Source organism: Jaculus jaculus, chromosome 13 (assembly GCF_020740685.1).
Source record: "Jaculus jaculus isolate mJacJac1 chromosome 13, mJacJac1.mat.Y.cur, whole genome shotgun sequence".
NCBI classification, from domain to species: Eukaryota; Metazoa; Chordata; class Mammalia; order Rodentia; family Dipodidae; genus Jaculus; species Jaculus jaculus.
The window spans coordinates 73,412,874-73,424,002 of record NC_059114.1 but is presented as its reverse complement, the minus strand read 5'-3'; the positions used below and the strand labels follow the sequence as shown (position 1 = coordinate 73,424,002).

The 11,129-nt window shown below is 42.9% G+C and overlaps 1 non-coding gene across 1 annotated transcript; it reads right to left on the bottom strand.

Annotated features, from left to right (window-relative positions):
• Positions 1-293: 293 nt before the first annotated feature.
• Positions 294-401, bottom strand: LOC123454267. The gene has a single exon (XR_006633252.1). It is a non-coding gene; the product is annotated as a U6 spliceosomal RNA (small nuclear RNA).
• Between the last annotated feature and the right edge of the window lie 10,728 nt (positions 402-11,129).

Sequence of the window (11,129 nt, the reverse complement as noted above, 5' to 3'; positions counted from 1 at the left end):
TAATTTGTTCAGTCTGGTGACCTTAGTTTTTGGTGTTTATTTTATTTTTATTTTTTGTCAATTTTTTTTATTAGTTTTGTACTGAGTAAATACAGTCAAGTTGGTACCATCATTAGCCTCCTCCCTGTCCTCCCCCCTCCACTGGGAGCCTCCTTGTTGGGGTATATGGGTGGTGTATTGTGGGCTTAGCCATCAGTTATGGGTAGGAGGAAATGTCTCTGTGTATCATGACCCAACGTGTGGCTCTGACATTCTTTCCACCCCCTCTTCCGCAAAAAAAAAAAAAAAAAAAAAAAAATATGGAATGCTTCACGAAGTTTCCATGTCATCCTTGCGTAGGGGTCATGCTAATCTTCTCTGTATCATTGCAATTTTAGTATATGTGCTGCCGAAGCAAGCACTAGTAACCTTATTTTTGACATTGTAATTAGCCCCCATCAAACCATTTTGTTAAAAAAAAAAAAAAAAAGCCTTCTTGGGAATGTATTTAAAAGATGAAGAACTTTCCTTCCACTAGCCACCACAGAGTTAAAAACTCAGGGCTGGAGAGATAGGTTAGTGGTTAAGCGCTTGCCTGTGAAACCTGAGGACCCCAGTTCAAGGTTCGACTCCCCAGGACCCACGTTAGCCAGATGCACAAGGAGGCGCATGCTTCTGGAGTTCGTTTGCAGTGGCTGGAAGCCCTGGCGTGTCCATTCTCTGTCTGTCTCTATCTGCCTCTTTCTCTGTCTGTCGCTCTCAAAGAAATAAATAAATAGGAACAAATAAAATGAAAAAAAAAAAAAGCCTTAGGGACTTGATTACCTTTCTGGAAATTGCCACACGTTATGCGTTCAATCAAATGAATGTGCACTGTGTAGGACTACAACATGAGATGTGATTCCAAGTTAATGAGCCTAGTTTTCTTGGGACACTCTTTATTATCTTTGCTGGCTGCCTTTGCCTACAGACTAAACTCAGCTTTGAACTGCTGCACACGAGGCATCCATGTAAGCTGCGTCTCCAGCCTTGGTTTTCATCTTTGCCTCTGGCCACTAAAAGCTGCTTATGATGGACTCCTTTCATTCTCCTCTTCACGCTTTAACCTCTGCCAAGAAACTTCCTTCCAGTCATATCCACTTGAGCGACGCACGTCTCTCAAGTCTCAGCTCACTGAACTGGGGCAATGGCTCCGTGGATGAGGTACTCACAGGGCAAGCGAGTTCAAATCCCCAGTGCCCACATAAATGGCAGGTGGGTGTGCCTGGCATGGAGGCTTGCCTGTAATCCCAGAGCTTGGGAGGCAGAGAGAGAGGATCTCTGGGGCAAGCTAGCTAGCTGGCTAAAATAGGGAAATGAGTGAACTTATCTGGGTGCGAGAGACCCTGCTTCAGTAAGTAAAGTAGAAAGTGATCAAGGACCATGCCCGCTAACCTTCACAGCACCCACATATGTGTGCACATGCATACACACCACACACATACACACACTCAGCTCATCTGACACTTCTGAAAAAGTCATCTTATATCCTTTCTGAAATATGTGAGTGGAGGATGAGTGAATGATGGATGGACAGATAAACTGATAAAATTTCCCTGTGAAATACTCTGACTCCCTGTCTCTAACCTTAAGACATGTTTTGGAAAGGCAGGCTTTGGAATAAGGCAGGCAAGAAACTCAAGTCTTGGGCTGGAGAGATGGCTTAGCAGTTAAGGCGTCTGCCTGCGAAGCCCAAGGACCCAGGTTCAATTCTCCAGGTCCCACATAGACCAGATGCACATGGTGGCGCATGAGTCTGGAATTCGTTTGCAGTTGGCCAGAGGCCCTGGTGAGCCCATTCTCACTCACTCTCTGTCTCTCTCTATCTCTAATAAATAAATAAAAATACAAATGTCTTTTAACTCAAGTTACTAAGTAAATATGTGATGTTGGGCGGCAACAGTAAACTGCAACTCTTTATTTATAAAACTGGGTAACACAACCAGTCCCACAAAGTGTTAAGGTAATGATTACATAAGATTGAATACAAGAAGCTCAGCACACCGTGAAGAAACACTTGATAAAACGGAGCTATTATGTCATTAGTATTACTTCTTTCTTTGTGTTCTCTTAACACCCTCATCTTAGAGAAACCAAACCACTTTACTACATGTGATGCCTTAGATAACTCCAAGACAAGGTTCATTTCCTACTAGGTATTATATAGAGACTTACAAAGTAGATAAAGTTATATTGATTTAAAGATGGGGGGGTGTAGATCAGTCATACTTAGAATGTGGAGTCCCAAAATAGGGAAAAAAAAAATCTAAGGAAAAAGAAAACTAAATCCTAGAATCTCCAGTGACCCTCTCACAGGTCTCAGGCAGCCAAGAAGGTAGGAGTTGTCTCCAGCCCTGTGTGGTAGCATGCCTGGCCACAGCACAGAGAATAGTTTCTTTACTTTTTAATTTTTTAAAATTGTATTTTTTTATTAGTTATGGAGAGACTCAGTATGTAAACAGCACATGCTGGTACCATCCTTACTTTCATCCCCGACCCCCCCCAAAGGGACCCTCCTCATTGGGGATGCCAGTCATCCCCATGGGGATTGTGAGTCACGCATTGTGGGGCAGCAATCAGTTATGGGGGAGAGGCAATGTCTCTGTGCAAAGTGGCCCAACTTGTGGCTCTAACGATCTTTCTGTCCCCACTTCCGCAAAATTCCCTGAGCCATGTTCGGTTCATTTTATGTCTAGTTCAGTGATGGGCTCTTAGGAGCCACTGTATCTTTGATGTCTGGTTTGGGAGGTGTTGATCAGTGTCTATCTCCTTTACCCTGTGCTGATACCAGGTTCATAGAGAAAGCAGCACTCTTGCTCATTTCCCCAGTTCCTCTGTGGTTTCAGCCGGGGCCGGGTGGAGTGCGATGGGCTGATTCTCTGTTCAGATCCTGCTTCCGTCTGAAAAAGAGAAGCAGATTCTCCAACAGAGAGTGAAGTCAGCACAGGTTAAATGACATAACCATTGTTAGTTTAGAGAGAATGTAATGGACGTTTTATTTCTTTGTCTTGACCAAGGTCAGATCGAATAACTACATTTATAATGAGGAGAAAAATGGTTTCACTTACTGGTGGATAAATTATGGACTGTGATAGGAGCAAGAGGGAAGCGTGAAGAGTGAAGTTTGTCAAGACAACTGTAGCATGAAAGAGGAGAGATCAGAGAACCAAACACCCCAATTGTGTTTTTCTTTCAAAACTGTTTCACATTAGACTGAATAACCCTTTAATCCATTGTTTCCAAGTTAATAATGAAGAATATCAAATGCAAGTAAAGCATTCTCCTTTAAAGGAAATCAGAACATAGATCCTCTGTCAGCCTTGCCAATCCCAGTCCCTTTGTGTACTTCCTTCAGAATTGCTGCTGTCATATCTGGGAGTGTGGCTCAGTTGGTAGAACACTTGCCTGCCATTCACAAAGCCATGGCTTTCACCACCAGCACCACCTGGAGTCAGGCATGGTGGCGCACACGTGCAGTGTCAGCCCTTGAGAAGCAGGGGAGGAAGGATCATGCGTTCAACACTATCCTTGCTGCACAGGGAATTCAAGGCCAGCTTGGGCTACACAAGACCCTTTCTCAAAAAAAAAAAAAATATATATATATATATATATGTATATATATATATATACTGTTGGATTATCAGATTAGGCGTGAGTTCTAACAGAAACTTAAAATACATTTTTATACAGTTGTATGTAGCTACATAAAATAGTCAATTTTGCTGCTTTGTGTTTAAATGGGGAATGAATAATTTTTACTATATGCATATACAAATAAAAATCCCACTTTATTCTGTGTAAAGATTCTGTAATTCCAGAATGCATCTTCCTAGACTTCAGAATCCACCAAGAAAAATGAGGACTTCCAGGGTTGTGGACGTGGCTCAGAGGTTAATGGTCTTTGCTTGCAATGCCTGCCAGCCAGGGTTTAATTTCCTCGTAACCACATAATGCTAGATGCACAAAGTGGTGCATACATCTGAAGTGTGTTTGTGGTGGCAAAAGGCCCTGGTATGCCCATACCCTGTCTTTTATCTCTCTCTCCTTGCAAATAAATAAGTAAAAATATTTTAAAATGAAAAAAAGAACAGGCTTCCAAAAGGTTAGTTTGCTAATGCTCATAAGAAGGAAGCTCATTTTCAAAAATTTCTTTTCGGCTGGATTTAGTTGGCACATTTCTGCAATCCCAGTATTTGGGGGCCAAGACAGGACAATCATGAGTTTGATGCCAGCATAGGCTATAGAGTGAGTTCAAGGCTAGTCTGGTGTACATTTTTTATTAAGATCTTTATGGTATGAATATATTATATATCATTCATAGTCCTATCAAGTTATATTCTTATATATTCTCTCCCCCAACCCCATTCAACTGATGGCCCTCCTAAGTGGGGTTATCAGTATTCACTGGGGGGTCATGAATGCACTAGTTATTCTCTGTGGGGGAGAAAGTGATGTCAAGAATGTGAACTTATCCAGAGTGTCATTGTGCACGTCTTTAATCCCAGCACTCGGGAGACAGATCATTGTGAGTTTGAGGCCAGCCTGAGACTACATAGTGAATTCCAGGTCAGCCTGGGCTCGACAGAGGCCCTATAAGAATGGATTCTTTCTCCATAGCACTCAGTAAGAAGTGGGGGTGCTAGGAAGCAGGGGTGAAAGTTGTCACTTTCTCACAATGCCTCTAAGCTGGGTCAAACGATGTCATTATGGTCTGAGTGTATAATTAACTACCCACTAAGGAACTGTAAACAGTTCTTGTTTCTATCAGCTTAGATGGCCTGTGGTTTAGCGGCATGTAGCTGAGTGACTCAGTAACTCACTGATGTAACTAGTCCTTGTGATCTAGGACACTTTAGCTTTTCAGACTGGAGGATTCCTTGAAGAATGAGGGCTGTGGATAGATGTTGGGTAGGGGAGGAACGATCCGTTTACACAGGATGTCTGCCCCATCTTGGGACCTGCATCGTTTCTGGGGATCCTAATGTAGAGTTAAGTTTTGTTTTGTTTTTTTCGAGGTAGGGTCTCACTCTAGCTCAGGCTGACCTGGAATCCACTATGGAGTCTCAGGGTGGCCTCGAACTCATGGCGATCCTCCTACCTCTGCCTCCCGAGTGCTGGGATTAAAGGCGTGCGCCACCACGCCTGGCCAGAGTTAGGTATTTTACTATTTACTAGCTATCCCGCTAGCCTCTGCTCCATTCCCAATCACTCTATATGACTAACTGCTACCAAAATATCTCAGGAGGAAACTTCATCACAGTGCTAGGCCCTAGCAGACGAGAGTTACATACTTTTCACATAGTAATTACCGTTTACATGAGTGCATTATATGTGTGAGATTCTTGCAATTACTTCTAGGAGGTCAGAATCTGGCCCTTACTCTACAAATAAACAAGCCCAAACTAATAGTCTAGGAAGTGAAGCGCTAAGGTGTGGTCCCAAGTTAAACACGAAATCCACACTTCTGCTGGGATTAAAGTTCTATAGCTACTCTTCATAACCTATTACTGCCAAGCCTTCAAGATGCCTTTCTTTCAATGAAAAGGATGCTGTGGAATCTTAGGAATTCTTCTAGCATTGAGAACTGTCCCAATGACAAATGGGTGGACATTTTTAACTGATCCTGCCGGGTCTGTTTCCCACCAACTCACTCTCTCGTGCTGTCTCTCTCCCTCCCTCCCTCCCTCCCTCTCTCTCTCTCTCTCTCTCAGGCAAGCCCTACAGACTGGCCTTTCTTTATGCAAGAGAGAGAGAATTGGCATGCCAGGGCCTCCACCCACTGTAATCAAACTCCACCTTGTGCACTTGCATCACCTTGTGTGTCTGGTTTACGTGGGACCTGAAGAGTCGAACATGGGTCCTTGAGCTTTTTAAGCAAGCACCTTAACCTCTAAGCCATCTCTCCAGCCTCCTTATGGACTTTTTAAAAGAATATCTTATTTGGGCTGGAGAGATGGCTTAGTGGTTAAGCGCTTGCCTGTGAAGCCTAAGGACCCCGGTTCGAGGCTCGGTTCTCCAGGTCCCACGTTAGCCAGATGCACAAGGGGGCGCATGCGTCTGGAGTTCGTTTGCAGAGGCTGGAAGCCCTGGCGCGCCCATTCTCTCTCTCCCTCTATCTGTCTTTCTCTCTGTGTCTGTCGCTCTCAAATAAATAAATAAAAAATTTTAAAAAAAAGAAAAAAGAATATCTTATTTATTTATTTGAGAAAGAGAAATCGGCAGAGAGAGAGAGAGCATGGGTGCACCAGGGCCTCTGCCACTACAAATGAATTCCAGACTCATACACCACCTTTTGCATCTGGCTTTACGTGGGTTCTAGGGGATCAAACCTGGGTTTTTTTGGCTTAGCAGGCAAGTGCCTTCACCACTGAGCAATCTCTCCAGCCCTCCCTTATGGAAGTCATGTACTAAATTATTCATCACCCTGCTCTCTGAGTTTCCGTCTGGTATGGCCAATGGGTGTACTAGCTGGAAAGACATGACAATGACTTTTCTCTTGTTCTTGCAATCTGGTACAGCTAAACAGGGGAGAACAGCTACACTGGGTTCCTCCCCAGGGACCTCAGCTCCAGGTCCACAGCTGTTCTGTGAAGGATGAAACATCTCCCTCCATCTGACCAGTGTTAGAGATACAACTTCTGCTAACATGAAGACATTTCACTCTCCCATGTTACTTGCCTTTTTTATTTATTTGAAAGAGAGAAAGGGGCAGGTGTAGATAGATAGAGAGAGAGAGAGAGAGAAGAAAGAGTGGGTGTGACAGGGCCTCTAGCTACTGCAAATGAACTCCAGATTCACGTGCCACCTTTTGTATCTGGCTTTATGTGGGTCCTGGGGAATCAAACCTGAGTCCTTTGGCTTCACAGGCAAGTACCTTAACCGCTAAGCCATCTCTCCAGCCCTTGCTTTTAAATTCCAAAAGAATTTCCAGGATGGCTAACGCTGTGGGATAGCTTAGAAATTTTAATAGAAAAGAGTCACTAAAGTTTGAAAGTTATAGTCACAAAAATAGTGACTACAAAAAAAAATAGTCCTTAATTTAATTTTTCCCTGCCTGTTCCCCTTGGAGACCTCATTCATGTCTTGCAAGGACTCTAACTGGTACAATGTGAAGTCTAAAATCTACGTTTTGAATCTCTGCATAAATATTTCATGTGTACATTTTTATATTCATTCCACAGACATTTATTAAGCACTTGTGTGCCACATACTAAATTGACAACAATTAACAGATGTGACCATAGCTCTTGTAGAACATTAAACATAGCATAAAATGTAGGCAGAGGACAGTTAACAGATGATCATACAAACCAAAGGGAGCCTGCAATTATATGATTTTTTAAATTTATTTCTTTATTTGTGAGAAAGAGAGAAAAATTGGCCCCTGTATGATTCTGGCTTACGTGGGTCCTAAGGAGTCAAACCAGGATCCTTTGGCTTTGCAGGCAAATGCCTTAACCACTAAGCCATCTCTGCAGCCCTATAATGTGTTTTTAAGATGCCCACAGCCCAAAGACAGCTTATGCTAGGAATTAATCTAGTCAGTAAGATCAAAAAAGGCTTAAATGAAAACATGCACTGGTCATATATTAAAAAAAGCAAATGTTAATGTTTAATTTTGGCTTCCTTGCTTGTTTCACATAGAAGATAGGTGATTCCTTGGGCAGACGATAAAGACATGAGAAGGAATGGAATCTCAAAAGAGACGCCTCATTGTAATGGCTACTTACCAAACAGAACTGATGTCAGTATTTTATGAGCAGTATGGCTATACCAGTGCATACCAAATGATCGTCATTCCTTCATGTGTTTTCTAAATAGTACAAAAAAAATGAGGGGCTTCCTAGGTCTATTAATTACTAAGCAGTAAAACTTGGATTCAAACCAGGTCTTACACAACAAAATCCTCTACTCTTTTCTCTGACATACACTGGCATTTCTTATTTATCTTTTTCACACCCGTGGCTGGTCAGAGATTCAGATAAGGGCAAAGAGTGGCATACTTTGTGATAGAAGACTTATGTTAAGTCGCATCTTTTCTTTATGAATGGGAGACTCGGTCAACTGAGTGCCTCCATGTTTGAAATCACGGCAATCGTGTTTACATAGCAGGATATGAAAAGACACACTTTATAAAATATTAAGTTCTCTTCAGATATTAGCCATTAATATTCCTCACAGGTTAGTATTTCATCTCAAAAATATGAATGCTCAAACTGAAATTCTTTTTTCCAGATGAGAAAACTCAGACTTCAGAGAGATTAAATTACTCGCCCCAGGTCACCCAGCCAGGACCGATTTCAAAGCTCTTGGTTTCCACTTCAGGGCTGTTTGTCCGGAAGCTTCTGCCCTCACATCATAGGCTTCCTGCAGAGAGGCAAACATGAGAGATCATAAATTAAGGTCCCGGCACTATTGGGCAGGTCACTGTCCCTAGCCCCATCCAAGTCTGCACACATCTTCTGCAGTCCAAGGTGTAGCTGGCCGATTGCTAGGTCACACCCGCACCCATGGGGCTAGAGGTAGTGTAGTGCTCTGGAACTGGAATAGCGGAGAAATAGAGTGATGAAAATTTCTGATACAGCATGCAGAAGGAAGCAGAGGCAAGAGCCAGTGCCGGTCTCTATCTGGGTCTGACTTCAAGCCCTCCTGGGCCATAGGTAAAAGGGGTCATAATTTTAGGTAAAAAATAATAATAATAAATAAAAATAAATGGGGGAAAAAAGAGTTATTCAATCCTGTTGAAGATTCAGACTGAAGCTAATTCTCAAATAAAACCCTCGCTGAAAAATATACCAGCAATTCATGGGCTGGAGAGATGGCTTAGCGGTTAAGCACTTGCCTGTGAAGCCTAAGGATCCCGGGTCGAGGCTCAGTTCCCAGGTCCCACGTTAGCCAGATGCACAAGGGGGCGCACGCGTCTGGAGTTCGTTTGCAGAGGCTGGAAGCCCTGGCGTGCCCATTCTCTCTTTCTCCCTCTATCTGTCTTTCTCTCTGTGTCTGTCGCTCTCAAAAAAAAAAATAAAAAATAAAAAATATATATATATATTTATGTACCAGCAATTCAAATGACATAGACATTCCTCACCGTCGACCTCTCAGTACTCTGGTTAAGTGGAACAAAGCAATGCAGCCTTGTGAAATAAACCTGGCTTTGAAGTCAGATATTTCTGGATGCAAAACTCTGATCTTCCACTCGCTAGCTCTGGTAGCTATTTACCTCAAAGATTGCTGGCTCTGACTTTCAGTCCCATGATGAGCTATACTTCCCTGCCCATCTAAGGATAGGTGGAGTGATGTGACTAATCCTGATCAATGCATTATGAGAAGGAGAAAAAAAAAAGGACTGTATATCACCCCTAAGTTAAGCATCTATTGCTGGAATGACACTCTCAAAGAGGCCTTCTCTGATACAGCAAAACTTGCAATAGTTGCTGTTTTTACAGTCTGGATCCTAAGTATGAAGGGCAGGGACGGGTCCCTCTGTCCTCTCTATATCAATGTGTGACACAAGCAAAAAAGAAACCGGAATTTTTAGCATGTGTGTATTTTGGGGGTGCAGGGTGTGTGAGGGGTGGTATGTGTGTATTTAGTGTGTGTATATAGTGTAAGCACATGTGTGTGCAGATGTCTGGTGACAGACGCCCCCCTCCATCATATGGACTTTGAGACATTCTCTTTAGTGAAGGGATTCCCATCAATCTGGCAAACCAGCAAGTCCCAATGGTTTCCCTTTCCCTGCTGTTACAGAAGTATGTGGCCACGTCTTACTTTTTATATGGGTGCTGGGGGTTGAGTTCGGGCCCTCTCTGTCCCTCATGCCAAAGCAATCTTTTTTTTTTTTTTTAACAAGGGCCTGACCATGCAACTGCAAACAGGTTCTTGTCTCCCTTTCTTTCTTTCTTTTTTTTTTGAGGTAGGGTCTCACTCTAGCCCAGGCTGACCTGGAATTCACTCTGTAGTCTCAGGGTGGCCTTGAACTCACAGCAATCCTCCTACCTCTGCCTCCCAAGTGCTGGGATTAAAGGCGTGTGCCACCACACCCGGCTGCCAAAGCAATCTTTTCCAGCGAGCCATCTTCACAGCCCCAAACTGGTGTGTTAAATGACCAAGTTCGTGTATTATTGCTGCACATGCTAGCCTATCATTAAGATTAGCTAGATGATTTCTAGTCGTCACTGAGCCTGTTTGAGAAGGAGTTTCGAGTTTGTCACATTCACAATAGGGGTGGACGTTTAGGGGCAGGGGGTTAAGAATTACTAACAGTTTCAGTAAACCACTCCACAGCCTCCAGCATATATTTGGTCTTCAATCACAGTTAATGATTAGTGTCATCAAAATATGAAGAAAGGTAAGTGGAAACAAGATAATCCTAACCACATGAGCAGTTTGCAGGCTGCACTTAGCAATCACCAAGGCCCAGAGCTCTGGCTGACATCACACAGCTGGAAGCAGATCCATGACTGCCTTCGGTGACAATCCTTCCTTTTCCACAGAAGCATAAGAATACATAACATGTGATAGACACCATTCAGGCATGAGAAACACAATACAAAACAGTCCTCTGAATGTCTCCTGTGCCTCTTAACACTGTGAGTGGCTATGTGTCTTTGGTTGTTTAGTGGCACCCCCAGAGAGAACAAAGACCTTGGCATTTAATACATGGCATGTTAAGTTTTTGCATTCCTTATTATTTTTTGTATATAATGCAGGCTTCTGATATATTTTGTATATAATGTATATTACATATATAAAATGTATATTTTGTATGCATTCAAAGATTTAATTCTTGGGCTGGAGAGATGGCTTAGTGGTTAAGTGCTTGCCTGTGAAGCCTAAGGACCCTGGTTCGAGGCTTGATTCCCCAGGACCCACGTTAGCCAGATGCACAAGGGGACGCGTCTGGAGTTCGTTTGCAGTGGTTGGAGGCCCTGACATGCCCATTCTCTCTCTTTCTCTCTCTCTCTCTCTGCCTCTTTCTCTGTCTGTTGCTCTCAAATAAATAAATAAAAATAAACTGAGTATTCCAAACACTTAGAAAAAAAGATAATTAAAATATTGAATTCTTTCATGCACACAAGGTCACACATGCACACAAGGTGATGCATACG